The 25484-nt window shown below is 55.0% G+C and overlaps 58 non-coding genes across 58 annotated transcripts; 11 read left to right on the plus strand and 47 right to left on the minus strand.

Annotated features, from left to right (window-relative positions):
• Positions 1 to 668: 668 nt before the first annotated feature.
• Positions 669 to 742, minus strand: Trnai-aau. Its single transcript has one exon. It is a non-coding gene; the product is annotated as a tRNA-Ile (tRNA).
• Positions 743 to 940: 198 nt separating this feature from the next.
• Trnae-uuc lies at positions 941 to 1012 on the minus strand. The gene has a single exon. It is a non-coding gene; the product is annotated as a tRNA-Glu (tRNA).
• A 305-nt stretch (positions 1013 to 1317) lies between these two features.
• Positions 1318 to 1390, minus strand: Trnam-cau. The gene has a single exon. It is a non-coding gene; the product is annotated as a tRNA-Met (tRNA).
• Positions 1391 to 1770: 380 nt separating this feature from the next.
• On the minus strand, positions 1771 to 1841 carry Trnag-gcc. Its single transcript has one exon. It is a non-coding gene; the product is annotated as a tRNA-Gly (tRNA).
• A 326-nt stretch (positions 1842 to 2167) lies between these two features.
• Positions 2168 to 2239, plus strand: Trnag-ucc. Its single transcript has one exon. It is a non-coding gene; the product is annotated as a tRNA-Gly (tRNA).
• Positions 2240 to 2838: 599 nt separating this feature from the next.
• Positions 2839 to 2912, minus strand: Trnai-aau. The gene has a single exon. It is a non-coding gene; the product is annotated as a tRNA-Ile (tRNA).
• Positions 2913 to 3110: 198 nt separating this feature from the next.
• Trnae-uuc lies at positions 3111 to 3183 on the minus strand. Its single transcript has one exon. It is a non-coding gene; the product is annotated as a tRNA-Glu (tRNA).
• Positions 3184 to 3488: 305 nt separating this feature from the next.
• Positions 3489 to 3561, minus strand: Trnam-cau. The gene has a single exon. It is a non-coding gene; the product is annotated as a tRNA-Met (tRNA).
• A 380-nt stretch (positions 3562 to 3941) lies between these two features.
• Trnag-gcc lies at positions 3942 to 4012 on the minus strand. Its single transcript has one exon. It is a non-coding gene; the product is annotated as a tRNA-Gly (tRNA).
• Positions 4013 to 4337: 325 nt separating this feature from the next.
• On the plus strand, positions 4338 to 4409 carry Trnag-ucc. Its single transcript has one exon. It is a non-coding gene; the product is annotated as a tRNA-Gly (tRNA).
• Positions 4410 to 5007: 598 nt separating this feature from the next.
• Trnai-aau lies at positions 5008 to 5081 on the minus strand. The gene has a single exon. It is a non-coding gene; the product is annotated as a tRNA-Ile (tRNA).
• A 198-nt stretch (positions 5082 to 5279) lies between these two features.
• On the minus strand, positions 5280 to 5351 carry Trnae-uuc. Its single transcript has one exon. It is a non-coding gene; the product is annotated as a tRNA-Glu (tRNA).
• A 305-nt stretch (positions 5352 to 5656) lies between these two features.
• Trnam-cau lies at positions 5657 to 5729 on the minus strand. The gene has a single exon. It is a non-coding gene; the product is annotated as a tRNA-Met (tRNA).
• Positions 5730 to 6109: 380 nt separating this feature from the next.
• Trnag-gcc lies at positions 6110 to 6180 on the minus strand. Its single transcript has one exon. It is a non-coding gene; the product is annotated as a tRNA-Gly (tRNA).
• A 325-nt stretch (positions 6181 to 6505) lies between these two features.
• Positions 6506 to 6577, plus strand: Trnag-ucc. The gene has a single exon. It is a non-coding gene; the product is annotated as a tRNA-Gly (tRNA).
• Positions 6578 to 7175: 598 nt separating this feature from the next.
• Trnai-aau lies at positions 7176 to 7249 on the minus strand. Its single transcript has one exon. It is a non-coding gene; the product is annotated as a tRNA-Ile (tRNA).
• A 198-nt stretch (positions 7250 to 7447) lies between these two features.
• Positions 7448 to 7519, minus strand: Trnae-uuc. The gene has a single exon. It is a non-coding gene; the product is annotated as a tRNA-Glu (tRNA).
• Positions 7520 to 7824: 305 nt separating this feature from the next.
• On the minus strand, positions 7825 to 7897 carry Trnam-cau. Its single transcript has one exon. It is a non-coding gene; the product is annotated as a tRNA-Met (tRNA).
• A 380-nt stretch (positions 7898 to 8277) lies between these two features.
• On the minus strand, positions 8278 to 8348 carry Trnag-gcc. Its single transcript has one exon. It is a non-coding gene; the product is annotated as a tRNA-Gly (tRNA).
• A 325-nt stretch (positions 8349 to 8673) lies between these two features.
• On the plus strand, positions 8674 to 8745 carry Trnag-ucc. Its single transcript has one exon. It is a non-coding gene; the product is annotated as a tRNA-Gly (tRNA).
• Positions 8746 to 9343: 598 nt separating this feature from the next.
• On the minus strand, positions 9344 to 9417 carry Trnai-aau. Its single transcript has one exon. It is a non-coding gene; the product is annotated as a tRNA-Ile (tRNA).
• A 198-nt stretch (positions 9418 to 9615) lies between these two features.
• Positions 9616 to 9687, minus strand: Trnae-uuc. The gene has a single exon. It is a non-coding gene; the product is annotated as a tRNA-Glu (tRNA).
• A 305-nt stretch (positions 9688 to 9992) lies between these two features.
• Positions 9993 to 10065, minus strand: Trnam-cau. The gene has a single exon. It is a non-coding gene; the product is annotated as a tRNA-Met (tRNA).
• Positions 10066 to 10445: 380 nt separating this feature from the next.
• On the minus strand, positions 10446 to 10516 carry Trnag-gcc. The gene has a single exon. It is a non-coding gene; the product is annotated as a tRNA-Gly (tRNA).
• A 325-nt stretch (positions 10517 to 10841) lies between these two features.
• Trnag-ucc lies at positions 10842 to 10913 on the plus strand. Its single transcript has one exon. It is a non-coding gene; the product is annotated as a tRNA-Gly (tRNA).
• A 598-nt stretch (positions 10914 to 11511) lies between these two features.
• Trnai-aau lies at positions 11512 to 11585 on the minus strand. Its single transcript has one exon. It is a non-coding gene; the product is annotated as a tRNA-Ile (tRNA).
• Positions 11586 to 11783: 198 nt separating this feature from the next.
• On the minus strand, positions 11784 to 11855 carry Trnae-uuc. Its single transcript has one exon. It is a non-coding gene; the product is annotated as a tRNA-Glu (tRNA).
• A 305-nt stretch (positions 11856 to 12160) lies between these two features.
• On the minus strand, positions 12161 to 12233 carry Trnam-cau. The gene has a single exon. It is a non-coding gene; the product is annotated as a tRNA-Met (tRNA).
• A 380-nt stretch (positions 12234 to 12613) lies between these two features.
• Trnag-gcc lies at positions 12614 to 12684 on the minus strand. The gene has a single exon. It is a non-coding gene; the product is annotated as a tRNA-Gly (tRNA).
• Positions 12685 to 13009: 325 nt separating this feature from the next.
• On the plus strand, positions 13010 to 13081 carry Trnag-ucc. Its single transcript has one exon. It is a non-coding gene; the product is annotated as a tRNA-Gly (tRNA).
• A 598-nt stretch (positions 13082 to 13679) lies between these two features.
• On the minus strand, positions 13680 to 13753 carry Trnai-aau. Its single transcript has one exon. It is a non-coding gene; the product is annotated as a tRNA-Ile (tRNA).
• Positions 13754 to 13951: 198 nt separating this feature from the next.
• On the minus strand, positions 13952 to 14023 carry Trnae-uuc. The gene has a single exon. It is a non-coding gene; the product is annotated as a tRNA-Glu (tRNA).
• Positions 14024 to 14328: 305 nt separating this feature from the next.
• On the minus strand, positions 14329 to 14401 carry Trnam-cau. The gene has a single exon. It is a non-coding gene; the product is annotated as a tRNA-Met (tRNA).
• A 380-nt stretch (positions 14402 to 14781) lies between these two features.
• On the minus strand, positions 14782 to 14852 carry Trnag-gcc. Its single transcript has one exon. It is a non-coding gene; the product is annotated as a tRNA-Gly (tRNA).
• Positions 14853 to 15177: 325 nt separating this feature from the next.
• On the plus strand, positions 15178 to 15249 carry Trnag-ucc. Its single transcript has one exon. It is a non-coding gene; the product is annotated as a tRNA-Gly (tRNA).
• Positions 15250 to 15847: 598 nt separating this feature from the next.
• On the minus strand, positions 15848 to 15921 carry Trnai-aau. Its single transcript has one exon. It is a non-coding gene; the product is annotated as a tRNA-Ile (tRNA).
• A 198-nt stretch (positions 15922 to 16119) lies between these two features.
• On the minus strand, positions 16120 to 16191 carry Trnae-uuc. Its single transcript has one exon. It is a non-coding gene; the product is annotated as a tRNA-Glu (tRNA).
• Positions 16192 to 16496: 305 nt separating this feature from the next.
• On the minus strand, positions 16497 to 16569 carry Trnam-cau. Its single transcript has one exon. It is a non-coding gene; the product is annotated as a tRNA-Met (tRNA).
• A 380-nt stretch (positions 16570 to 16949) lies between these two features.
• Positions 16950 to 17020, minus strand: Trnag-gcc. Its single transcript has one exon. It is a non-coding gene; the product is annotated as a tRNA-Gly (tRNA).
• A 325-nt stretch (positions 17021 to 17345) lies between these two features.
• Positions 17346 to 17417, plus strand: Trnag-ucc. The gene has a single exon. It is a non-coding gene; the product is annotated as a tRNA-Gly (tRNA).
• Positions 17418 to 18015: 598 nt separating this feature from the next.
• Trnai-aau lies at positions 18016 to 18089 on the minus strand. The gene has a single exon. It is a non-coding gene; the product is annotated as a tRNA-Ile (tRNA).
• A 198-nt stretch (positions 18090 to 18287) lies between these two features.
• Positions 18288 to 18359, minus strand: Trnae-uuc. The gene has a single exon. It is a non-coding gene; the product is annotated as a tRNA-Glu (tRNA).
• A 305-nt stretch (positions 18360 to 18664) lies between these two features.
• On the minus strand, positions 18665 to 18737 carry Trnam-cau. Its single transcript has one exon. It is a non-coding gene; the product is annotated as a tRNA-Met (tRNA).
• A 380-nt stretch (positions 18738 to 19117) lies between these two features.
• Positions 19118 to 19188, minus strand: Trnag-gcc. The gene has a single exon. It is a non-coding gene; the product is annotated as a tRNA-Gly (tRNA).
• Positions 19189 to 19513: 325 nt separating this feature from the next.
• On the plus strand, positions 19514 to 19585 carry Trnag-ucc. The gene has a single exon. It is a non-coding gene; the product is annotated as a tRNA-Gly (tRNA).
• A 598-nt stretch (positions 19586 to 20183) lies between these two features.
• On the minus strand, positions 20184 to 20257 carry Trnai-aau. The gene has a single exon. It is a non-coding gene; the product is annotated as a tRNA-Ile (tRNA).
• Positions 20258 to 20455: 198 nt separating this feature from the next.
• On the minus strand, positions 20456 to 20527 carry Trnae-uuc. Its single transcript has one exon. It is a non-coding gene; the product is annotated as a tRNA-Glu (tRNA).
• Positions 20528 to 20832: 305 nt separating this feature from the next.
• On the minus strand, positions 20833 to 20905 carry Trnam-cau. Its single transcript has one exon. It is a non-coding gene; the product is annotated as a tRNA-Met (tRNA).
• A 380-nt stretch (positions 20906 to 21285) lies between these two features.
• Positions 21286 to 21356, minus strand: Trnag-gcc. The gene has a single exon. It is a non-coding gene; the product is annotated as a tRNA-Gly (tRNA).
• Positions 21357 to 21681: 325 nt separating this feature from the next.
• Positions 21682 to 21753, plus strand: Trnag-ucc. The gene has a single exon. It is a non-coding gene; the product is annotated as a tRNA-Gly (tRNA).
• Positions 21754 to 22351: 598 nt separating this feature from the next.
• Trnai-aau lies at positions 22352 to 22425 on the minus strand. Its single transcript has one exon. It is a non-coding gene; the product is annotated as a tRNA-Ile (tRNA).
• Positions 22426 to 22623: 198 nt separating this feature from the next.
• Positions 22624 to 22695, minus strand: Trnae-uuc. Its single transcript has one exon. It is a non-coding gene; the product is annotated as a tRNA-Glu (tRNA).
• Positions 22696 to 23000: 305 nt separating this feature from the next.
• Trnam-cau lies at positions 23001 to 23073 on the minus strand. The gene has a single exon. It is a non-coding gene; the product is annotated as a tRNA-Met (tRNA).
• Positions 23074 to 23453: 380 nt separating this feature from the next.
• On the minus strand, positions 23454 to 23524 carry Trnag-gcc. Its single transcript has one exon. It is a non-coding gene; the product is annotated as a tRNA-Gly (tRNA).
• Positions 23525 to 23849: 325 nt separating this feature from the next.
• Positions 23850 to 23921, plus strand: Trnag-ucc. Its single transcript has one exon. It is a non-coding gene; the product is annotated as a tRNA-Gly (tRNA).
• A 598-nt stretch (positions 23922 to 24519) lies between these two features.
• Positions 24520 to 24593, minus strand: Trnai-aau. Its single transcript has one exon. It is a non-coding gene; the product is annotated as a tRNA-Ile (tRNA).
• Positions 24594 to 24791: 198 nt separating this feature from the next.
• Positions 24792 to 24863, minus strand: Trnae-uuc. The gene has a single exon. It is a non-coding gene; the product is annotated as a tRNA-Glu (tRNA).
• A 305-nt stretch (positions 24864 to 25168) lies between these two features.
• On the minus strand, positions 25169 to 25241 carry Trnam-cau. The gene has a single exon. It is a non-coding gene; the product is annotated as a tRNA-Met (tRNA).
• Positions 25242 to 25484: the final 243 nt, after the last annotated feature.

Below are 25484 nucleotides of genomic sequence, written 5' to 3' on the forward strand. Positions count from 1 at the left end.
GGTGGTGGTGTAATGGTCAGCATAGTTGCCTTCCAAGCAGTTGATCCGGGTTCGATTCCCGGCCACCGCAGCAGGCTTTTAATTTCGCGTATGAGTACTTTTGCCACGCGCTCTTAAATTATTGTTTTTCCGGCCTCCTACTCGCTGCATACCAGCCCTTAGTGTGTCTCGACTTGTCTCGACTTTGCTCGGCTGACGCGAGAGCTGACGCTCTCAAATCGGCCTATATCAAAACGACAAGCACGAGAAACGACTGAGAGAGGTAAAGAGAGGTGAGGCTAGGCGATGGACACACAGCACGCCCCCTTCATTTCACGGTGGCGTCTCCCTGACCGAATCGGGCTGCAGCTCCGAAAACTAAGGAGAAACAAAAATAGGAAGTAAAACTGCCAATAGTACCCTGTGTTCCCATGCGCTCACCCGCCCAAGTACTGACAGGGGCCAAAGTGGTTGCGCATCGGCAATCGGACATTTTCTTTCATTTTCTCTTTATCGGTTGAGAACCAGTGTATTCAAGATATTATGGCCATTGCCGAGTGAATGATGTAGCGCTTCCCGACGAGTCGGGTTCGGATCCTCTGTCAACTTCCACGCAGGGTGATGATCTTTTGGTCATCACACTCGCCAGCTGAAATCGGCGCTGCCTTTTCGTAGTAGTAAAAGAGCAGTGGCCCGTGGGGGGATCGAACCCACGACCTTCGCGTTATTAGCACGACGCTCTAACCAACTGAGCTAACGGGCCCCAGCAGATGCAGTTGCTCAGCCCTACGCTGGAAACTGGTGGCATGAAGCCGTACACCATTTCTATGGTCGTCGTGCGTCTGCTTCCCTAGTCTATATTCTGCTGACGGTCACGAAACAGTAGCTATATTGCGAGCAGGACGGGAAACGGCCGCTCGGACAGCTCAAACTTGTCACGACTCGTGTGGAAAAAATTCCGTTCCGGTACCGGGAATCGAACCCGGGCCTCCTGGGTGAAAGCCAGGTATCCTAGCCACTAGACCACACCGGATGCGGCCGTTTCGTTCGACCGTTCGTACGGTCGCTTGTCGCATTTCGTGTCGAGTGCCGCGTCGGCGCCCTTCTCTCTTTGCGAGCATCTTTGCACAGACTGACTGGCAAGGCGCGCACCTCAAACGCCGCAGAGCAATGCTTTTGGCTTCATGCTCTGCTGGGAGAAGAGGAAAAGGGAAGCTGTAAGTAGCAATAACAGGAGGTAAACATTTTCCCGCTGAAGCGTTGAAAAGTTGTGGATAACAAACAAGAACTACGTTGGCGCCCTAGCAACAGCGCCACCATCAGTCACAGAAAATTAAATGCCCCGGGTGAGGATCGAACTCACGACCTTAAGATTATGAGACTTACGCGCTGCCTACTGCGCTACCGAGGCACGGGTGCACCACTGGTCCTGGAAACTGGGTAAATACCGTACCCAATATTAGACGTAGAGACACTGTACTTCCTGGGTAACGTGTTCTGTTGCTACACGCGCACTGCCGGCCCAGTTGATTGCGGTGTTGCTGCAGCTGTTGCAACGATAGGCAGCACTCCTTGTCGTTAAAGCTCAGTGCCTCGGAGGCACCTGGACACAGCAACTTGTGAGGCCAAGCCGACGCTAGTCTGCAGAACATCATGCGAGCGTCCTAGTGGGGACCGGCGAGTGCTGCGTTCTCGGTTCTTCTCAAGGGAATCCAGCTATATATTCTTGCGGATCGTGCATCTCAAGCGCGCAAGCCACACGGCAGCATTATCGCGGGAAAAGCAAAATGATGCATCGGCCGGGAATCGAACCCGGGCCGCCCGCGTGGCAGGCGAGCATTCTACCACTGAACCACCGATGCTGGGGCCAGCGGCAACTTCACGCTGCTTCCCGAGCAGATGTCTCAAGGGAAAGTGGGGACTGCCGTCAAGCGCCGTAGCATTCTGTGGAGAAGATGCTGCAGACGCTGAATCCTGCACTGCACTGCTTAAAAATGCCGCCAGAACGCGGTCCTCGCCGGCGCCGACTCTTGCCAAAGGATGCGAAATGTGCGCGGATACGCTGTCCGAATGCGTCTGGATGTGCTCCCCTAGCCTACCTCGAAATGCGCCTGCCAGGTACGATCACCTTCGGCCGCTGCCGACAGGCGGGAAGCCGACACAGCGCGGAGGCGGGGCGCTCGCTTGTGCGGTGGTGGTGTAATGGTCAGCATAGTTGCCTTCCAAGCAGTTGATCCGGGTTCGATTCCCGGCCACCGCAGCAGGCTTTTAATTTCGCGTATGAGTACTTTTGCCACGCGCTCTTAAATTATTGTTTTTCCGGCCTCCTACTCGCTGCATACCAGCCCTTAGTGTGTCTCGACTTGTCTCGACTTTGCTCGGCTGACGCGAGAGCTGACGCTCTCAAATCGGCCTATATCAAAACGACAAGCACGAGAAACGACTGAGAGAGGTAAAGAGAGGTGAGGCTAGGCGATGGACACACAGCACGCCCCCTTCATTTCACGGTGGCGTCTCCCTGACCGAATCGGGCTGCAGCTCCGAAAACTAAGGAGAAACAAAAATAGGAAGTAAAACTGCCAATAGTACCCTGTGTTCCCATGCGCTCACCCGCCCAAGTACTGACAGGGGCCAAAAGTGGTTGCGCATCGGCAATCGGACATTTTCTTTCATTTTCTCTTATCGGTTGAGAACCAGTGTATTCAAGATATTATGGCCATTGCCGAGTGAATGATGTAGCGCTTCCCGACGAGTCGGGTTCGGATCCTCTGTCAACTTCCACGCAGGGTGATGATCTTTTGGTCATCACCACTCGCCAGCTGAAATCGGCGCTGCCTTTTCGTAGTAGTAAAAGAGCAGTGGCCCGTGGGGGGATCGAACCCACGACCTTCGCGTTATTAGCACGACGCTCTAACCAACTGAGCTAACGGGCCCCAGCAGATGCAGTTGCTCAGCCCTACGCTGGAAACTGGTGGCATGAAGCCGTACACCATTTCTATGGTCGTCGTGCGTCTGCTTCCCTAGTCTATATTCTGCTGACGGTCACGAAACAGTAGCTATATTGCGAGCAGGACGGGAAACGGCCGCTCGGACAGCTCAAACTTGTCACGACTCGTGTGGAAAAAATTCCGTTCCGGTACCGGGAATCGAAACCCGGGCCTCCTGGGTGAAAGCCAGGTATCCTAGCCACTAGACCACACCGGATGCGGCCGTTTCGTTCGACCGTTCGTACGGTCGCTTGTCGCATTTCGTGTCGAGTGCCGCGTCGGCGCCCTTCTCTCTTTGCGAGCATCTTTGCACAGACTGACTGGCAAGGCGCGCACCTCAAACGCCGCAGAGCAATGCTTTTGGCTTCATGCTCTGCTGGGAGAAGAGGAAAAGGGAAGCTGTAAGTAGCAATAACAGGAGGTAAACATTTTCCCGCTGAAGCGTTGAAAAGTTGTGGATAACAAACAAGAACTACGTTGGCGCCCTAGCAACAGCGCCACCATCAGTCACAGAAAATTAAATGCCCCGGGTGAGGATCGAACTCACGACCTTAAGATTATGAGACTTACGCGCTGCCTACTGCGCTACCGAGGCACGGGTGCACCACTGGTCCTGGAAACTGGGTAAATACCGTACCCAATATTAGACGTAGAGACACTGTACTTCCTGGGTAACGTGTTCTGTTGCTACACGCGCACTGCCGGCCCAGTTGATTGCGGTGTTGCTGCAGCTGTTGCAACGATAGGCAGCACTCCTTGTCGTTAAAGCTCAGTGCCTCGGAGGCACCTGGACACAGCAACTTGTGAGGCCAAGCCGACGCTAGTCTGCAGAACATCATGCGAGCGTCCTAGTGGGGACCGGCGAGTGCTGCGTTCTCGGTTCTTCTCAAGGGAATCCAGCTATATATTCTTGCGGATCGTGCATCTCAAGCGCGCAAGCCACACGGCAGCATTATCGCGGGAAAAGCAAAATGATGCATCGGCCGGGAATCGAACCCGGGCCGCCCGCGTGGCAGGCGAGCATTCTACCACTGAACCACCGATGCTGGGGCCAGCGGCAACTTCACGCTGCTTCCCGAGCAGATGTCTCAAGGGAAAGTGGGACTGCCGTCAAGCGCCGTAGCATTCTGTGGAGAAGATGCTGCAGACGCTGAATCCTGCACTGCACTGCTTAAAAATGCCGCCAGAACGCGGTCCTCGCCGGCGCCGACTCTTGCCAAAGGATGCGAAATGTGCGCGGATACGCTGTCCGAATGCGTCTGGATGTGCTCCCCTAGCCTACCTCGAAATGCGCCTGCCAGGTACGATCACCTTCGGCCGCTGCCGACAGGCGGGAAGCCGACACAGCGCGGAGGCGGGGCGCTCGCTTGTGCGGTGGTGGTGTAATGGTCAGCATAGTTGCCTTCCAAGCAGTTGATCCGGGTTCGATTCCCGGCCACCGCAGCAGGCTTTTAATTTCGCGTATGAGTACTTTTGCCACGCGCTCTTAAATTATTGTTTTTCCGGCCTCCTACTCGCTGCATACCAGCCCTTAGTGTGTCTCGACTTGTCTCGACTTTGCTCGGCTGACGCGAGAGCTGACGCTCTCAAATCGGCCTATATCAAAACGACAAGCACGAGAAACGACTGAGAGAGGTAAAGAGAGGTGAGGCTAGGCGATGGACACACAGCACGCCCCCTTCATTTCACGGTGGCGTCTCCCTGACCGAATCGGGCTGCAGCTCCGAAAACTAAGGAGAAACAAAAATAGGAAGTAAAACTGCCAATAGTACCCTGTGTTCCCATGCGCTCACCCGCCCAAGTACTGACAGGGGCCAAAGTGGTTGCGCATCGGCAATCGGACATTTTCTTTCATTTTCTCTTTATCGGTTGAGAACCAGTGTATTCAAGATATTATGGCCATTGCCGAGTGAATGATGTAGCGCTTCCCGACGAGTCGGGTTCGGATCCTCTGTCAACTTCCACGCAGGGTGATGATCTTTTGGTCATCACACTCGCCAGCTGAAATCGGCGCTGCCTTTTCGTAGTAGTAAAAGAGCAGTGGCCCGTGGGGGGATCGAACCCACGACCTTCGCGTTATTAGCACGACGCTCTAACCAACTGAGCTAACGGGCCCCAGCAGATGCAGTTGCTCAGCCCTACGCTGGAAACTGGTGGCATGAAGCCGTACACCATTTCTATGGTCGTCGTGCGTCTGCTTCCCTAGTCTATATTCTGCTGACGGTCACGAAACAGTAGCTATATTGCGAGCAGGACGGGAAACGGCCGCTCGGACAGCTCAAACTTGTCACGACTCGTGTGGAAAAAATTCCGTTCCGGTACCGGGAATCGAACCCGGGCCTCCTGGGTGAAAGCCAGGTATCCTAGCCACTAGACCACACCGGATGCGGCCGTTTCGTTCGACCGTTCGTACGGTCGCTTGTCGCATTTCGTGTCGAGTGCCGCGTCGGCGCCCTTCTCTCTTTGCGAGCATCTTTGCACAGACTGACTGGCAAGGCGCGCACCTCAAACGCCGCAGAGCAATGCTTTTGGCTTCATGCTCTGCTGGGAGAAGAGGAAAAGGGAAGCTGTAAGTAGCAATAACAGGAGGTAAACATTTTCCCGCTGAAGCGTTGAAAAGTTGTGGATAACAAACAAGAACTACGTTGGCGCCCTAGCAACAGCGCCACCATCAGTCACAGAAAATTAAATGCCCCGGGTGAGGATCGAACTCACGACCTTAAGATTATGAGACTTACGCGCTGCCTACTGCGCTACCGAGGCACGGGTGCACCACTGGTCCTGGAAACTGGGTAAATACCGTACCCAATATTAGACGTAGAGACACTGTACTTCCTGGGTAACGTGTTCTGTTGCTACACGCGCACTGCCGGCCCAGTTGATTGCGGTGTTGCTGCAGCTGTTGCAACGATAGGCAGCACTCCTTGTCGTTAAAGCTCAGTGCCTCGGAGGCACCTGGACACAGCAACTTGTGAGGCCAAGCCGACGCTAGTCTGCAGAACATCATGCGAGCGTCCTAGTGGGGACCGGCGAGTGCTGCGTTCTCGGTTCTTCTCAAGGGAATCCAGCTATATATTCTTGCGGATCGTGCATCTCAAGCGCGCAAGCCACACGGCAGCATTATCGCGGGAAAAGCAAAATGATGCATCGGCCGGGAATCGAACCCGGGCCGCCCGCGTGGCAGGCGAGCATTCTACCACTGAACCACCGATGCTGGGGCCAGCGGCAACTTCACGCTGCTTCCCGAGCAGATGTCTCAAGGGAAAGTGGGACTGCCGTCAAGCGCCGTAGCATTCTGTGGAGAAGATGCTGCAGACGCTGAATCCTGCACTGCACTGCTTAAAAATGCCGCCAGAACGCGGTCCTCGCCGGCGCCGACTCTTGCCAAAGGATGCGAAATGTGCGCGGATACGCTGTCCGAATGCGTCTGGATGTGCTCCCCTAGCCTACCTCGAAATGCGCCTGCCAGGTACGATCACCTTCGGCCGCTGCCGACAGGCGGGAAGCCGACACAGCGCGGAGGCGGGGCGCTCGCTTGTGCGGTGGTGGTGTAATGGTCAGCATAGTTGCCTTCCAAGCAGTTGATCCGGGTTCGATTCCCGGCCACCGCAGCAGGCTTTTAATTTCGCGTATGAGTACTTTTGCCACGCGCTCTTAAATTATTGTTTTTCCGGCCTCCTACTCGCTGCATACCAGCCCTTAGTGTGTCTCGACTTGTCTCGACTTTGCTCGGCTGACGCGAGAGCTGACGCTCTCAAATCGGCCTATATCAAAACGACAAGCACGAGAAACGACTGAGAGAGGTAAAGAGAGGTGAGGCTAGGCGATGGACACACAGCACGCCCCCTTCATTTCACGGTGGCGTCTCCCTGACCGAATCGGGCTGCAGCTCCGAAAACTAAGGAGAAACAAAAATAGGAAGTAAAACTGCCAATAGTACCCTGTGTTCCCATGCGCTCACCCGCCCAAGTACTGACAGGGGCCAAAGTGGTTGCGCATCGGCAATCGGACATTTTCTTTCATTTTCTCTTTATCGGTTGAGAACCAGTGTATTCAAGATATTATGGCCATTGCCGAGTGAATGATGTAGCGCTTCCCGACGAGTCGGGTTCGGATCCTCTGTCAACTTCCACGCAGGGTGATGATCTTTTGGTCATCACACTCGCCAGCTGAAATCGGCGCTGCCTTTTCGTAGTAGTAAAAGAGCAGTGGCCCGTGGGGGGATCGAACCCACGACCTTCGCGTTATTAGCACGACGCTCTAACCAACTGAGCTAACGGGCCCCAGCAGATGCAGTTGCTCAGCCCTACGCTGGAAACTGGTGGCATGAAGCCGTACACCATTTCTATGGTCGTCGTGCGTCTGCTTCCCTAGTCTATATTCTGCTGACGGTCACGAAACAGTAGCTATATTGCGAGCAGGACGGGAAACGGCCGCTCGGACAGCTCAAACTTGTCACGACTCGTGTGGAAAAAATTCCGTTCCGGTACCGGGAATCGAACCCGGGCCTCCTGGGTGAAAGCCAGGTATCCTAGCCACTAGACCACACCGGATGCGGCCGTTTCGTTCGACCGTTCGTACGGTCGCTTGTCGCATTTCGTGTCGAGTGCCGCGTCGGCGCCCTTCTCTCTTTGCGAGCATCTTTGCACAGACTGACTGGCAAGGCGCGCACCTCAAACGCCGCAGAGCAATGCTTTTGGCTTCATGCTCTGCTGGGAGAAGAGGAAAAGGGAAGCTGTAAGTAGCAATAACAGGAGGTAAACATTTTCCCGCTGAAGCGTTGAAAAGTTGTGGATAACAAACAAGAACTACGTTGGCGCCCTAGCAACAGCGCCACCATCAGTCACAGAAAATTAAATGCCCCGGGTGAGGATCGAACTCACGACCTTAAGATTATGAGACTTACGCGCTGCCTACTGCGCTACCGAGGCACGGGTGCACCACTGGTCCTGGAAACTGGGTAAATACCGTACCCAATATTAGACGTAGAGACACTGTACTTCCTGGGTAACGTGTTCTGTTGCTACACGCGCACTGCCGGCCCAGTTGATTGCGGTGTTGCTGCAGCTGTTGCAACGATAGGCAGCACTCCTTGTCGTTAAAGCTCAGTGCCTCGGAGGCACCTGGACACAGCAACTTGTGAGGCCAAGCCGACGCTAGTCTGCAGAACATCATGCGAGCGTCCTAGTGGGGACCGGCGAGTGCTGCGTTCTCGGTTCTTCTCAAGGGAATCCAGCTATATATTCTTGCGGATCGTGCATCTCAAGCGCGCAAGCCACACGGCAGCATTATCGCGGGAAAAGCAAAATGATGCATCGGCCGGGAATCGAACCCGGGCCGCCCGCGTGGCAGGCGAGCATTCTACCACTGAACCACCGATGCTGGGGCCAGCGGCAACTTCACGCTGCTTCCCGAGCAGATGTCTCAAGGGAAAGTGGGACTGCCGTCAAGCGCCGTAGCATTCTGTGGAGAAGATGCTGCAGACGCTGAATCCTGCACTGCACTGCTTAAAAATGCCGCCAGAACGCGGTCCTCGCCGGCGCCGACTCTTGCCAAAGGATGCGAAATGTGCGCGGATACGCTGTCCGAATGCGTCTGGATGTGCTCCCCTAGCCTACCTCGAAATGCGCCTGCCAGGTACGATCACCTTCGGCCGCTGCCGACAGGCGGGAAGCCGACACAGCGCGGAGGCGGGGCGCTCGCTTGTGCGGTGGTGGTGTAATGGTCAGCATAGTTGCCTTCCAAGCAGTTGATCCGGGTTCGATTCCCGGCCACCGCAGCAGGCTTTTAATTTCGCGTATGAGTACTTTTGCCACGCGCTCTTAAATTATTGTTTTTCCGGCCTCCTACTCGCTGCATACCAGCCCTTAGTGTGTCTCGACTTGTCTCGACTTTGCTCGGCTGACGCGAGAGCTGACGCTCTCAAATCGGCCTATATCAAAACGACAAGCACGAGAAACGACTGAGAGAGGTAAAGAGAGGTGAGGCTAGGCGATGGACACACAGCACGCCCCCTTCATTTCACGGTGGCGTCTCCCTGACCGAATCGGGCTGCAGCTCCGAAAACTAAGGAGAAACAAAAATAGGAAGTAAAACTGCCAATAGTACCCTGTGTTCCCATGCGCTCACCCGCCCAAGTACTGACAGGGGCCAAAGTGGTTGCGCATCGGCAATCGGACATTTTCTTTCATTTTCTCTTTATCGGTTGAGAACCAGTGTATTCAAGATATTATGGCCATTGCCGAGTGAATGATGTAGCGCTTCCCGACGAGTCGGGTTCGGATCCTCTGTCAACTTCCACGCAGGGTGATGATCTTTTGGTCATCACACTCGCCAGCTGAAATCGGCGCTGCCTTTTCGTAGTAGTAAAAGAGCAGTGGCCCGTGGGGGGATCGAACCCACGACCTTCGCGTTATTAGCACGACGCTCTAACCAACTGAGCTAACGGGCCCCAGCAGATGCAGTTGCTCAGCCCTACGCTGGAAACTGGTGGCATGAAGCCGTACACCATTTCTATGGTCGTCGTGCGTCTGCTTCCCTAGTCTATATTCTGCTGACGGTCACGAAACAGTAGCTATATTGCGAGCAGGACGGGAAACGGCCGCTCGGACAGCTCAAACTTGTCACGACTCGTGTGGAAAAAATTCCGTTCCGGTACCGGGAATCGAACCCGGGCCTCCTGGGTGAAAGCCAGGTATCCTAGCCACTAGACCACACCGGATGCGGCCGTTTCGTTCGACCGTTCGTACGGTCGCTTGTCGCATTTCGTGTCGAGTGCCGCGTCGGCGCCCTTCTCTCTTTGCGAGCATCTTTGCACAGACTGACTGGCAAGGCGCGCACCTCAAACGCCGCAGAGCAATGCTTTTGGCTTCATGCTCTGCTGGGAGAAGAGGAAAAGGGAAGCTGTAAGTAGCAATAACAGGAGGTAAACATTTTCCCGCTGAAGCGTTGAAAAGTTGTGGATAACAAACAAGAACTACGTTGGCGCCCTAGCAACAGCGCCACCATCAGTCACAGAAAATTAAATGCCCCGGGTGAGGATCGAACTCACGACCTTAAGATTATGAGACTTACGCGCTGCCTACTGCGCTACCGAGGCACGGGTGCACCACTGGTCCTGGAAACTGGGTAAATACCGTACCCAATATTAGACGTAGAGACACTGTACTTCCTGGGTAACGTGTTCTGTTGCTACACGCGCACTGCCGGCCCAGTTGATTGCGGTGTTGCTGCAGCTGTTGCAACGATAGGCAGCACTCCTTGTCGTTAAAGCTCAGTGCCTCGGAGGCACCTGGACACAGCAACTTGTGAGGCCAAGCCGACGCTAGTCTGCAGAACATCATGCGAGCGTCCTAGTGGGGACCGGCGAGTGCTGCGTTCTCGGTTCTTCTCAAGGGAATCCAGCTATATATTCTTGCGGATCGTGCATCTCAAGCGCGCAAGCCACACGGCAGCATTATCGCGGGAAAAGCAAAATGATGCATCGGCCGGGAATCGAACCCGGGCCGCCCGCGTGGCAGGCGAGCATTCTACCACTGAACCACCGATGCTGGGGCCAGCGGCAACTTCACGCTGCTTCCCGAGCAGATGTCTCAAGGGAAAGTGGGACTGCCGTCAAGCGCCGTAGCATTCTGTGGAGAAGATGCTGCAGACGCTGAATCCTGCACTGCACTGCTTAAAAATGCCGCCAGAACGCGGTCCTCGCCGGCGCCGACTCTTGCCAAAGGATGCGAAATGTGCGCGGATACGCTGTCCGAATGCGTCTGGATGTGCTCCCCTAGCCTACCTCGAAATGCGCCTGCCAGGTACGATCACCTTCGGCCGCTGCCGACAGGCGGGAAGCCGACACAGCGCGGAGGCGGGGCGCTCGCTTGTGCGGTGGTGGTGTAATGGTCAGCATAGTTGCCTTCCAAGCAGTTGATCCGGGTTCGATTCCCGGCCACCGCAGCAGGCTTTTAATTTCGCGTATGAGTACTTTTGCCACGCGCTCTTAAATTATTGTTTTTCCGGCCTCCTACTCGCTGCATACCAGCCCTTAGTGTGTCTCGACTTGTCTCGACTTTGCTCGGCTGACGCGAGAGCTGACGCTCTCAAATCGGCCTATATCAAAACGACAAGCACGAGAAACGACTGAGAGAGGTAAAGAGAGGTGAGGCTAGGCGATGGACACACAGCACGCCCCCTTCATTTCACGGTGGCGTCTCCCTGACCGAATCGGGCTGCAGCTCCGAAAACTAAGGAGAAACAAAAATAGGAAGTAAAACTGCCAATAGTACCCTGTGTTCCCATGCGCTCACCCGCCCAAGTACTGACAGGGGCCAAAGTGGTTGCGCATCGGCAATCGGACATTTTCTTTCATTTTCTCTTTATCGGTTGAGAACCAGTGTATTCAAGATATTATGGCCATTGCCGAGTGAATGATGTAGCGCTTCCCGACGAGTCGGGTTCGGATCCTCTGTCAACTTCCACGCAGGGTGATGATCTTTTGGTCATCACACTCGCCAGCTGAAATCGGCGCTGCCTTTTCGTAGTAGTAAAAGAGCAGTGGCCCGTGGGGGGATCGAACCCACGACCTTCGCGTTATTAGCACGACGCTCTAACCAACTGAGCTAACGGGCCCCAGCAGATGCAGTTGCTCAGCCCTACGCTGGAAACTGGTGGCATGAAGCCGTACACCATTTCTATGGTCGTCGTGCGTCTGCTTCCCTAGTCTATATTCTGCTGACGGTCACGAAACAGTAGCTATATTGCGAGCAGGACGGGAAACGGCCGCTCGGACAGCTCAAACTTGTCACGACTCGTGTGGAAAAAATTCCGTTCCGGTACCGGGAATCGAACCCGGGCCTCCTGGGTGAAAGCCAGGTATCCTAGCCACTAGACCACACCGGATGCGGCCGTTTCGTTCGACCGTTCGTACGGTCGCTTGTCGCATTTCGTGTCGAGTGCCGCGTCGGCGCCCTTCTCTCTTTGCGAGCATCTTTGCACAGACTGACTGGCAAGGCGCGCACCTCAAACGCCGCAGAGCAATGCTTTTGGCTTCATGCTCTGCTGGGAGAAGAGGAAAAGGGAAGCTGTAAGTAGCAATAACAGGAGGTAAACATTTTCCCGCTGAAGCGTTGAAAAGTTGTGGATAACAAACAAGAACTACGTTGGCGCCCTAGCAACAGCGCCACCATCAGTCACAGAAAATTAAATGCCCCGGGTGAGGATCGAACTCACGACCTTAAGATTATGAGACTTACGCGCTGCCTACTGCGCTACCGAGGCACGGGTGCACCACTGGTCCTGGAAACTGGGTAAATACCGTACCCAATATTAGACGTAGAGACACTGTACTTCCTGGGTAACGTGTTCTGTTGCTACACGCGCACTGCCGGCCCAGTTGATTGCGGTGTTGCTGCAGCTGTTGCAACGATAGGCAGCACTCCTTGTCGTTAAAGCTCAGTGCCTCGGAGGCACCTGGACACAGCAACTTGTGAGGCCAAGCCGACGCTAGTCTGCAGAACATCATGCGAGCGTCCTAGTGGGGACCGGCGAGTGCTGCGTTCTCGGTTCTTCTCAAGGGAATCCAGCTATATATTCTTGCGGATCGTGCATCTCAAGCGCGCAAGCCACACGGCAGCATTATCGCGGGAAAAGCAAAATGATGCATCGGCCGGGAATCGAACCCGGGCCGCCCGCGTGGCAGGCGAGCATTCTACCACTGAACCACCGATGCTGGGGCCAGCGGCAACTTCACGCTGCTTCCCGAGCAGATGTCTCAAGGGAAAGTGGGACTGCCGTCAAGCGCCGTAGCATTCTGTGGAGAAGATGCTGCAGACGCTGAATCCTGCACTGCACTGCTTAAAAATGCCGCCAGAACGCGGTCCTCGCCGGCGCCGACTCTTGCCAAAGGATGCGAAATGTGCGCGGATACGCTGTCCGAATGCGTCTGGATGTGCTCCCCTAGCCTACCTCGAAATGCGCCTGCCAGGTACGATCACCTTCGGCCGCTGCCGACAGGCGGGAAGCCGACACAGCGCGGAGGCGGGGCGCTCGCTTGTGCGGTGGTGGTGTAATGGTCAGCATAGTTGCCTTCCAAGCAGTTGATCCGGGTTCGATTCCCGGCCACCGCAGCAGGCTTTTAATTTCGCGTATGAGTACTTTTGCCACGCGCTCTTAAATTATTGTTTTTCCGGCCTCCTACTCGCTGCATACCAGCCCTTAGTGTGTCTCGACTTGTCTCGACTTTGCTCGGCTGACGCGAGAGCTGACGCTCTCAAATCGGCCTATATCAAAACGACAAGCACGAGAAACGACTGAGAGAGGTAAAGAGAGGTGAGGCTAGGCGATGGACACACAGCACGCCCCCTTCATTTCACGGTGGCGTCTCCCTGACCGAATCGGGCTGCAGCTCCGAAAACTAAGGAGAAACAAAAATAGGAAGTAAAACTGCCAATAGTACCCTGTGTTCCCATGCGCTCACCCGCCCAAGTACTGACAGGGGCCAAAGTGGTTGCGCATCGGCAATCGGACATTTTCTTTCATTTTCTCTTTATCGGTTGAGAACCAGTGTATTCAAGATATTATGGCCATTGCCGAGTGAATGATGTAGCGCTTCCCGACGAGTCGGGTTCGGATCCTCTGTCAACTTCCACGCAGGGTGATGATCTTTTGGTCATCACACTCGCCAGCTGAAATCGGCGCTGCCTTTTCGTAGTAGTAAAAGAGCAGTGGCCCGTGGGGGGATCGAACCCACGACCTTCGCGTTATTAGCACGACGCTCTAACCAACTGAGCTAACGGGCCCCAGCAGATGCAGTTGCTCAGCCCTACGCTGGAAACTGGTGGCATGAAGCCGTACACCATTTCTATGGTCGTCGTGCGTCTGCTTCCCTAGTCTATATTCTGCTGACGGTCACGAAACAGTAGCTATATTGCGAGCAGGACGGGAAACGGCCGCTCGGACAGCTCAAACTTGTCACGACTCGTGTGGAAAAAATTCCGTTCCGGTACCGGGAATCGAACCCGGGCCTCCTGGGTGAAAGCCAGGTATCCTAGCCACTAGACCACACCGGATGCGGCCGTTTCGTTCGACCGTTCGTACGGTCGCTTGTCGCATTTCGTGTCGAGTGCCGCGTCGGCGCCCTTCTCTCTTTGCGAGCATCTTTGCACAGACTGACTGGCAAGGCGCGCACCTCAAACGCCGCAGAGCAATGCTTTTGGCTTCATGCTCTGCTGGGAGAAGAGGAAAAGGGAAGCTGTAAGTAGCAATAACAGGAGGTAAACATTTTCCCGCTGAAGCGTTGAAAAGTTGTGGATAACAAACAAGAACTACGTTGGCGCCCTAGCAACAGCGCCACCATCAGTCACAGAAAATTAAATGCCCCGGGTGAGGATCGAACTCACGACCTTAAGATTATGAGACTTACGCGCTGCCTACTGCGCTACCGAGGCACGGGTGCACCACTGGTCCTGGAAACTGGGTAAATACCGTACCCAATATTAGACGTAGAGACACTGTACTTCCTGGGTAACGTGTTCTGTTGCTACACGCGCACTGCCGGCCCAGTTGATTGCGGTGTTGCTGCAGCTGTTGCAACGATAGGCAGCACTCCTTGTCGTTAAAGCTCAGTGCCTCGGAGGCACCTGGACACAGCAACTTGTGAGGCCAAGCCGACGCTAGTCTGCAGAACATCATGCGAGCGTCCTAGTGGGGACCGGCGAGTGCTGCGTTCTCGGTTCTTCTCAAGGGAATCCAGCTATATATTCTTGCGGATCGTGCATCTCAAGCGCGCAAGCCACACGGCAGCATTATCGCGGGAAAAGCAAAATGATGCATCGGCCGGGAATCGAACCCGGGCCGCCCGCGTGGCAGGCGAGCATTCTACCACTGAACCACCGATGCTGGGGCCAGCGGCAACTTCACGCTGCTTCCCGAGCAGATGTCTCAAGGGAAAGTGGGACTGCCGTCAAGCGCCGTAGCATTCTGTGGAGAAGATGCTGCAGACGCTGAATCCTGCACTGCACTGCTTAAAAATGCCGCCAGAACGCGGTCCTCGCCGGCGCCGACTCTTGCCAAAGGATGCGAAATGTGCGCGGATACGCTGTCCGAATGCGTCTGGATGTGCTCCCCTAGCCTACCTCGAAATGCGCCTGCCAGGTACGATCACCTTCGGCCGCTGCCGACAGGCGGGAAGCCGACACAGCGCGGAGGCGGGGCGCTCGCTTGTGCGGTGGTGGTGTAATGGTCAGCATAGTTGCCTTCCAAGCAGTTGATCCGGGTTCGATTCCCGGCCACCGCAGCAGGCTTTTAATTTCGCGTATGAGTACTTTTGCCACGCGCTCTTAAATTATTGTTTTTCCGGCCTCCTACTCGCTGCATACCAGCCCTTAGTGTGTCTCGACTTGTCTCGACTTTGCTCGGCTGACGCGAGAGCTGACGCTCTCAAATCGGCCTATATCAAAACGACAAGCACGAGAAACGACTGAGAGAGGTAAAGAGAGGTGAGGCTAGGCGATGGACACACAGCACGCCCCCTTCATTTCACGGTGGCGTCTCCCTGACCGAATCGGGCTGCAGCTCCGAAAACTAAGGAGAAACAAAAATAGGAAGTAAAACTGCCAATAGTACCCTGTGTTCCCATGCGCTCACCCGCCCAAGTACTGACAGGGGCCAAAGTGGTTGCGCATCGGCAATCGGACATTTTCTTTCATTTTCTCTTTATCGGTTGAGAACCAGTGTATTCAAGATATTATGGCCATTGCCGAGTGAATGATGTAGCGCTTCCCGACGAGTCGGGTTCGGATCCTCTGTCAACTTCCACGCAGGGTGATGATCTTTTGGTCATCACACTCGCCAGCTGAAATCGGCGCTGCCTTTTCGTAGTAGTAAAAGAGCAGTGGCCCGTGGGGGGATCGAACCCACGACCTTCGCGTTATTAGCACGACGCTCTAACCAACTGAGCTAACGGGCCCCAGCAGATGCAGTTGCTCAGCCCTACGCTGGAAACTGGTGGCATGAAGCCGTACACCATTTCTATGGTCGTCGTGCGTCTGCTTCCCTAGTCTATATTCTGCTGACGGTCACGAAACAGTAGCTATATTGCGAGCAGGACGGGAAACGGCCGCTCGGACAGCTCAAACTTGTCACGACTCGTGTGGAAAAAATTCCGTTCCGGTACCGGGAATCGAACCCGGGCCTCCTGGGTGAAAGCCAGGTATCCTAGCCACTAGACCACACCGGATGCGGCCGTTTCGTTCGACCGTTCGTACGGTCGCTTGTCGCATTTCGTGTCGAGTGCCGCGTCGGCGCCCTTCTCTCTTTGCGAGCATCTTTGCACAGACTGACTGGCAAGGCGCGCACCTCAAACGCCGCAGAGCAATGCTTTTGGCTTCATGCTCTGCTGGGAGAAGAGGAAAAGGGAAGCTGTAAGTAGCAATAACAGGAGGTAAACATTTTCCCGCTGAAGCGTTGAAAAGTTGTGGATAACAAACAAGAACTACGTTGGCGCCCTAGCAACAGCGCCACCATCAGTCACAGAAAATTAAATGCCCCGGGTGAGGATCGAACTCACGACCTTAAGATTATGAGACTTACGCGCTGCCTACTGCGCTACCGAGGCACGGGTGCACCACTGGTCCTGGAAACTGGGTAAATACCGTACCCAATATTAGACGTAGAGACACTGTACTTCCTGGGTAACGTGTTCTGTTGCTACACGCGCACTGCCGGCCCAGTTGATTGCGGTGTTGCTGCAGCTGTTGCAACGATAGGCAGCACTCCTTGTCGTTAAAGCTCAGTGCCTCGGAGGCACCTGGACACAGCAACTTGTGAGGCCAAGCCGACGCTAGTCTGCAGAACATCATGCGAGCGTCCTAGTGGGGACCGGCGAGTGCTGCGTTCTCGGTTCTTCTCAAGGGAATCCAGCTATATATTCTTGCGGATCGTGCATCTCAAGCGCGCAAGCCACACGGCAGCATTATCGCGGGAAAAGCAAAATGATGCATCGGCCGGGAATCGAACCCGGGCCGCCCGCGTGGCAGGCGAGCATTCTACCACTGAACCACCGATGCTGGGGCCAGCGGCAACTTCACGCTGCTTCCCGAGCAGATGTCTCAAGGGAAAGTGGGACTGCCGTCAAGCGCCGTAGCATTCTGTGGAGAAGATGCTGCAGACGCTGAATCCTGCACTGCACTGCTTAAAAATGCCGCCAGAACGCGGTCCTCGCCGGCGCCGACTCTTGCCAAAGGATGCGAAATGTGCGCGGATACGCTGTCCGAATGCGTCTGGATGTGCTCCCCTAGCCTACCTCGAAATGCGCCTGCCAGGTACGATCACCTTCGGCCGCTGCCGACAGGCGGGAAGCCGACACAGCGCGGAGGCGGGGCGCTCGCTTGTGCGGTGGTGGTGTAATGGTCAGCATAGTTGCCTTCCAAGCAGTTGATCCGGGTTCGATTCCCGGCCACCGCAGCAGGCTTTTAATTTCGCGTATGAGTACTTTTGCCACGCGCTCTTAAATTATTGTTTTTCCGGCCTCCTACTCGCTGCATACCAGCCCTTAGTGTGTCTCGACTTGTCTCGACTTTGCTCGGCTGACGCGAGAGCTGACGCTCTCAAATCGGCCTATATCAAAACGACAAGCACGAGAAACGACTGAGAGAGGTAAAGAGAGGTGAGGCTAGGCGATGGACACACAGCACGCCCCCTTCATTTCACGGTGGCGTCTCCCTGACCGAATCGGGCTGCAGCTCCGAAAACTAAGGAGAAACAAAAATAGGAAGTAAAACTGCCAATAGTACCCTGTGTTCCCATGCGCTCACCCGCCCAAGTACTGACAGGGGCCAAAGTGGTTGCGCATCGGCAATCGGACATTTTCTTTCATTTTCTCTTTATCGGTTGAGAACCAGTGTATTCAAGATATTATGGCCATTGCCGAGTGAATGATGTAGCGCTTCCCGACGAGTCGGGTTCGGATCCTCTGTCAACTTCCACGCAGGGTGATGATCTTTTGGTCATCACACTCGCCAGCTGAAATCGGCGCTGCCTTTTCGTAGTAGTAAAAGAGCAGTGGCCCGTGGGGGGATCGAACCCACGACCTTCGCGTTATTAGCACGACGCTCTAACCAACTGAGCTAACGGGCCCCAGCAGATGCAGTTGCTCAGCCCTACGCTGGAAACTGGTGGCATGAAGCCGTACACCATTTCTATGGTCGTCGTGCGTCTGCTTCCCTAGTCTATATTCTGCTGACGGTCACGAAACAGTAGCTATATTGCGAGCAGGACGGGAAACGGCCGCTCGGACAGCTCAAACTTGTCACGACTCGTGTGGAAAAAATTCCGTTCCGGTACCGGGAATCGAACCCGGGCCTCCTGGGTGAAAGCCAGGTATCCTAGCCACTAGACCACACCGGATGCGGCCGTTTCGTTCGACCGTTCGTACGGTCGCTTGTCGCATTTCGTGTCGAGTGCCGCGTCGGCGCCCTTCTCTCTTTGCGAGCATCTTTGCACAGACTGACTGGCAAGGCGCGCACCTCAAACGCCGCAGAGCAATGCTTTTGGCTTCATGCTCTGCTGGGAGAAGAGGAAAAGGGAAGCTGTAAGTAGCAATAACAGGAGGTAAACATTTTCCCGCTGAAGCGTTGAAAAGTTGTGGATAACAAACAAGAACTACGTTGGCGCCCTAGCAACAGCGCCACCATCAGTCACAGAAAATTAAATGCCCCGGGTGAGGATCGAACTCACGACCTTAAGATTATGAGACTTACGCGCTGCCTACTGCGCTACCGAGGCACGGGTGCACCACTGGTCCTGGAAACTGGGTAAATACCGTACCCAATATTAGACGTAGAGACACTGTACTTCCTGGGTAACGTGTTCTGTTGCTACACGCGCACTGCCGGCCCAGTTGATTGCGGTGTTGCTGCAGCTGTTGCAACGATAGGCAGCACTCCTTGTCGTTAAAGCTCAGTGCCTCGGAGGCACCTGGACACAGCAACTTGTGAGGCCAAGCCGACGCTAGTCTGCAGAACATCATGCGAGCGTCCTAGTGGGGACCGGCGAGTGCTGCGTTCTCGGTTCTTCTCAAGGGAATCCAGCTATATATTCTTGCGGATCGTGCATCTCAAGCGCGCAAGCCACACGGCAGCATTATCGCGGGAAAAGCAAAATGATGCATCGGCCGGGAATCGAACCCGGGCCGCCCGCGTGGCAGGCGAGCATTCTACCACTGAACCACCGATGCTGGGGCCAGCGGCAACTTCACGCTGCTTCCCGAGCAGATGTCTCAAGGGAAAGTGGGACTGCCGTCAAGCGCCGTAGCATTCTGTGGAGAAGATGCTGCAGACGCTGAATCCTGCACTGCACTGCTTAAAAATGCCGCCAGAACGCGGTCCTCGCCGGCGCCGACTCTTGCCAAAGGATGCGAAATGTGCGCGGATACGCTGTCCGAATGCGTCTGGATGTGCTCCCCTAGCCTACCTCGAAATGCGCCTGCCAGGTACGATCACCTTCGGCCGCTGCCGACAGGCGGGAAGCCGACACAGCGCGGAGGCGGGGCGCTCGCTTGTGCGGTGGTGGTGTAATGGTCAGCATAGTTGCCTTCCAAGCAGTTGATCCGGGTTCGATTCCCGGCCACCGCAGCAGGCTTTTAATTTCGCGTATGAGTACTTTTGCCACGCGCTCTTAAATTATTGTTTTTCCGGCCTCCTACTCGCTGCATACCAGCCCTTAGTGTGTCTCGACTTGTCTCGACTTTGCTCGGCTGACGCGAGAGCTGACGCTCTCAAATCGGCCTATATCAAAACGACAAGCACGAGAAACGACTGAGAGAGGTAAAGAGAGGTGAGGCTAGGCGATGGACACACAGCACGCCCCCTTCATTTCACGGTGGCGTCTCCCTGACCGAATCGGGCTGCAGCTCCGAAAACTAAGGAGAAACAAAAATAGGAAGTAAAACTGCCAATAGTACCCTGTGTTCCCATGCGCTCACCCGCCCAAGTACTGACAGGGGCCAAAGTGGTTGCGCATCGGCAATCGGACATTTTCTTTCATTTTCTCTTTATCGGTTGAGAACCAGTGTATTCAAGATATTATGGCCATTGCCGAGTGAATGATGTAGCGCTTCCCGACGAGTCGGGTTCGGATCCTCTGTCAACTTCCACGCAGGGTGATGATCTTTTGGTCATCACACTCGCCAGCTGAAATCGGCGCTGCCTTTTCGTAGTAGTAAAAGAGCAGTGGCCCGTGGGGGGATCGAACCCACGACCTTCGCGTTATTAGCACGACGCTCTAACCAACTGAGCTAACGGGCCCCAGCAGATGCAGTTGCTCAGCCCTACGCTGGAAACTGGTGGCATGAAGCCGTACACCATTTCTATGGTCGTCGTGCGTCTGCTTCCCTAGTCTATATTCTGCTGACGGTCACGAAACAGTAGCTATATTGCGAGCAGGACGGGAAACGGCCGCTCGGACAGCTCAAACTTGTCACGACTCGTGTGGAAAAAATTCCGTTCCGGTACCGGGAATCGAACCCGGGCCTCCTGGGTGAAAGCCAGGTATCCTAGCCACTAGACCACACCGGATGCGGCCGTTTCGTTCGACCGTTCGTACGGTCGCTTGTCGCATTTCGTGTCGAGTGCCGCGTCGGCGCCCTTCTCTCTTTGCGAGCATCTTTGCACAGACTGACTGGCAAGGCGCGCACCTCAAACGCCGCAGAGCAATGCTTTTGGCTTCATGCTCTGCTGGGAGAAGAGGAAAAGGGAAGCTGTAAGTAGCAATAACAGGAGGTAAACATTTTCCCGCTGAAGCGTTGAAAAGTTGTGGATAACAAACAAGAACTACGTTGGCGCCCTAGCAACAGCGCCACCATCAGTCACAGAAAATTAAATGCCCCGGGTGAGGATCGAACTCACGACCTTAAGATTATGAGACTTACGCGCTGCCTACTGCGCTACCGAGGCACGGGTGCACCACTGGTCCTGGAAACTGGGTAAATACCGTACCCAATATTAGACGTAGAGACACTGTACTTCCTGGGTAACGTGTTCTGTTGCTACACGCGCACTGCCGGCCCAGTTGATTGCGGTGTTGCTGCAGCTGTTGCAACGATAGGCAGCACTCCTTGTCGTTAAAGCTCAGTGCCTCGGAGGCACCTGGACACAGCAACTTGTGAGGCCAAGCCGACGCTAGTCTGCAGAACATCATGCGAGCGTCCTAGTGGGGACCGGCGAGTGCTGCGTTCTCGGTTCTTCTCAAGGGAATCCAGCTATATATTCTTGCGGATCGTGCATCTCAAGCGCGCAAGCCACACGGCAGCATTATCGCGGGAAAAGCAAAATGATGCATCGGCCGGGAATCGAACCCGGGCCGCCCGCGTGGCAGGCGAGCATTCTACCACTGAACCACCGATGCTGGGGCCAGCGGCAACTTCACGCTGCTTCCCGAGCAGATGTCTCAAGGGAAAGTGGGACTGCCGTCAAGCGCCGTAGCATTCTGTGGAGAAGATGCTGCAGACGCTGAATCCTGCACTGCACTGCTTAAAAATGCCGCCAGAACGCGGTCCTCGCCGGCGCCGACTCTTGCCAAAGGATGCGAAATGTGCGCGGATACGCTGTCCGAATGCGTCTGGATGTGCTCCCCTAGCCTACCTCGAAATGCGCCTGCCAGGTACGATCACCTTCGGCCGCTGCCGACAGGCGGGAAGCCGACACAGCGCGGAGGCGGGGCGCTCGCTTGTGCGGTGGTGGTGTAATGGTCAGCATAGTTGCCTTCCAAGCAGTTGATCCGGGTTCGATTCCCGGCCACCGCAGCAGGCTTTTAATTTCGCGTATGAGTACTTTTGCCACGCGCTCTTAAATTATTGTTTTTCCGGCCTCCTACTCGCTGCATACCAGCCCTTAGTGTGTCTCGACTTGTCTCGACTTTGCTCGGCTGACGCGAGAGCTGACGCTCTCAAATCGGCCTATATCAAAACGACAAGCACGAGAAACGACTGAGAGAGGTAAAGAGAGGTGAGGCTAGGCGATGGACACACAGCACGCCCCCTTCATTTCACGGTGGCGTCTCCCTGACCGAATCGGGCTGCAGCTCCGAAAACTAAGGAGAAACAAAAATAGGAAGTAAAACTGCCAATAGTACCCTGTGTTCCCATGCGCTCACCCGCCCAAGTACTGACAGGGGCCAAAGTGGTTGCGCATCGGCAATCGGACATTTTCTTTCATTTTCTCTTTATCGGTTGAGAACCAGTGTATTCAAGATATTATGGCCATTGCCGAGTGAATGATGTAGCGCTTCCCGACGAGTCGGGTTCGGATCCTCTGTCAACTTCCACGCAGGGTGATGATCTTTTGGTCATCACACTCGCCAGCTGAAATCGGCGCTGCCTTTTCGTAGTAGTAAAAGAGCAGTGGCCCGTGGGGGGATCGAACCCACGACCTTCGCGTTATTAGCACGACGCTCTAACCAACTGAGCTAACGGGCCCCAGCAGATGCAGTTGCTCAGCCCTACGCTGGAAACTGGTGGCATGAAGCCGTACACCATTTCTATGGTCGTCGTGCGTCTGCTTCCCTAGTCTATATTCTGCTGACGGTCACGAAACAGTAGCTATATTGCGAGCAGGACGGGAAACGGCCGCTCGGACAGCTCAAACTTGTCACGACTCGTGTGGAAAAAATTCCGTTCCGGTACCGGGAATCGAACCCGGGCCTCCTGGGTGAAAGCCAGGTATCCTAGCCACTAGACCACACCGGATGCGGCCGTTTCGTTCGACCGTTCGTACGGTCGCTTGTCGCATTTCGTGTCGAGTGCCGCGTCGGCGCCCTTCTCTCTTTGCGAGCATCTTTGCACAGACTGACTGGCAAGACGCGCACCTCAAACGCCGCAGAGCAATGCTTTTGGCTTCATGCTCTGCTGGGAGAAGAGGAAAAGGGAAGCTGTAAGTAGCAATAACAGGAGGTAAACATTTTCCCGCTGAAGCGTTGAAAAGTTGTGGATAACAAACAAGAACTACGTTGGCGCCCTAGCAACAGCGCCACCATCAGTCACAGAAAATTAAATGCCCCGGGTGAGGATCGAACTCACGACCTTAAGATTATGAGACTTACGCGCTGCCTACTGCGCTACCGAGGCACGGGTGCACCACTGGTCCTGGAAACTGGGTAAATACCGTACCCAATATTAGACGTAGAGACACTGTACTTCCTGGGTAACGTGTTCTGTTGCTACACGCGCACTGCCGGCCCAGTTGATTGCGGTGTTGCTGCAGCTGTTGCAACGATAGGCAGCACTCCTTGTCGTTAAAGCTCAGTGCCTCGGAGGCACCTGGACACAGCAACTTGTGAGGCCAAGCCGACGCTAGTCTGCAGAACATCATGCGAGCGTCCTAGTGGGGACCGGCGAGTGCTGCGTTCTCGGTTCTTCTCAAGGGAATCCAGCTATATATTCTTGCGGATCGTGCATCTCAAGCGCGCAAGCCACACGGCAGCATTATCGCGGGAAAAGCAAAATGATGCATCGGCCGGGAATCGAACCCGGGCCGCCCGCGTGGCAGGCGAGCATTCTACCACTGAACCACCGATGCTGGGGCCAGCGGCAACTTCACGCTGCTTCCCGAGCAGATGTCTCAAGGGAAAGTGGGACTGCCGTCAAGCGCCGTAGCATTCTGTGGAGAAGATGCTGCAGACGCTGAATCCTGCACTGCACTGCTTAAAAATGCCGCCAGAACGCGGTCCTCGCCGGCGCCGACTCTTGCCAAAGGATGCGAAATGTGCGCGGATACGCTGTCCGAATGCGTCTGGATGTGCTCCCCTAGCCTACCTCGAAATGCGCCTGCCAGGTACGATCACCTTCGGCCGCTGCCGACAGGCGGGAAGCCGACACAGCGCGGAGGCGGGGCGCTCGCTTGTGCGGTGGTGGTGTAATGGTCAGCATAGTTGCCTTCCAAGCAGTTGATCCGGGTTCGATTCCCGGCCACCGCAGCAGGCTTTTAATTTCGCGTATGAGTACTTTTGCCACGCGCTCTTAAATTATTGTTTTTCCGGCCTCCTACTCGCTGCATACCAGCCCTTAGTGTGTCTCGACTTGTCTCGACTTTGCTCGGCTGACGCGAGAGCTGACGCTCTCAAATCGGCCTATATCAAAACGACAAGCACGAGAAACGACTGAGAGAGGTAAAGAGAGGTGAGGCTAGGCGATGGACACACAGCACGCCCCCTTCATTTCACGGTGGCGTCTCCCTGACCGAATCGGGCTGCAGCTCCGAAAACTAAGGAGAAACAAAAATAGGAAGTAAAACTGCCAATAGTACCCTGTGTTCCCATGCGCTCACCCGCCCAAGTACTGACAGGGGCCAAAGTGGTTGCGCATCGGCAATCGGACATTTTCTTTCATTTTCTCTTTATCGGTTGAGAACCAGTGTATTCAAGATATTATGGCCATTGCCGAGTGAATGATGTAGCGCTTCCCGACGAGTCGGGTTCGGATCCTCTGTCAACTTCCACGCAGGGTGATGATCTTTTGGTCATCACACTCGCCAGCTGAAATCGGCGCTGCCTTTTCGTAGTAGTAAAAGAGCAGTGGCCCGTGGGGGGATCGAACCCACGACCTTCGCGTTATTAGCACGACGCTCTAACCAACTGAGCTAACGGGCCCCAGCAGATGCAGTTGCTCAGCCCTACGCTGGAAACTGGTGGCATGAAGCCGTACACCATTTCTATGGTCGTCGTGCGTCTGCTTCCCTAGTCTATATTCTGCTGACGGTCACGAAACAGTAGCTATATTGCGAGCAGGACGGGAAACGGCCGCTCGGACAGCTCAAACTTGTCACGACTCGTGTGGAAAAAATTCCGTTCCGGTACCGGGAATCGAACCCGGGCCTCCTGGGTGAAAGCCAGGTATCCTAGCCACTAGACCACACCGGATGCGGCCGTTTCGTTCGACCGTTCGTACGGTCGCTTGTCGCATTTCGTGTCGAGTGCCGCGTCGGCGCCCTTCTCTCTTTGCGAGCATCTTTGCACAGACTGACTGGCAAGGCGCGCACCTCAAACGCCGCAGAGCAATGCTTTTGGCTTCATGCTCTGCTGGGAGAAGAGGAAAAGGGAAGCTGTAAGTAGCAATAACAGGAGGTAAACATTTTCCCGCTGAAGCGTTGAAAAGTTGTGGATAACAAACAAGAACTACGTTGGCGCCCTAGCAACAGCGCCACCATCAGTCACAGAAAATTAAATGCCCCGGGTGAGGATCGAACTCACGACCTTAAGATTATGAGACTTACGCGCTGCCTACTGCGCTACCGAGGCACGGGTGCACCACTGGTCCTGGAAACTGGGTAAATACCGTACCCAATATTAGACGTAGAGACACTGTACTTCCTGGGTAACGTGTTCTGTTGCTACACGCGCACTGCCGGCCCAGTTGATTGCGGTGTTGCTGCAGCTGTTGCAACGATAGGCAGCACTCCTTGTCGTTAAAGCTCAGTGCCTCGGAGGCACCTGGACACAGCAACTTGTGAGGCCAAGCCGACGCTAGTCTGCAGAACATCA

Source organism: Schistocerca piceifrons, unplaced genomic scaffold, assembly GCF_021461385.2.
Source record: "Schistocerca piceifrons isolate TAMUIC-IGC-003096 unplaced genomic scaffold, iqSchPice1.1 HiC_scaffold_372, whole genome shotgun sequence".
Classification (NCBI taxonomy): Eukaryota; Metazoa; Arthropoda; class Insecta; order Orthoptera; family Acrididae; genus Schistocerca; species Schistocerca piceifrons.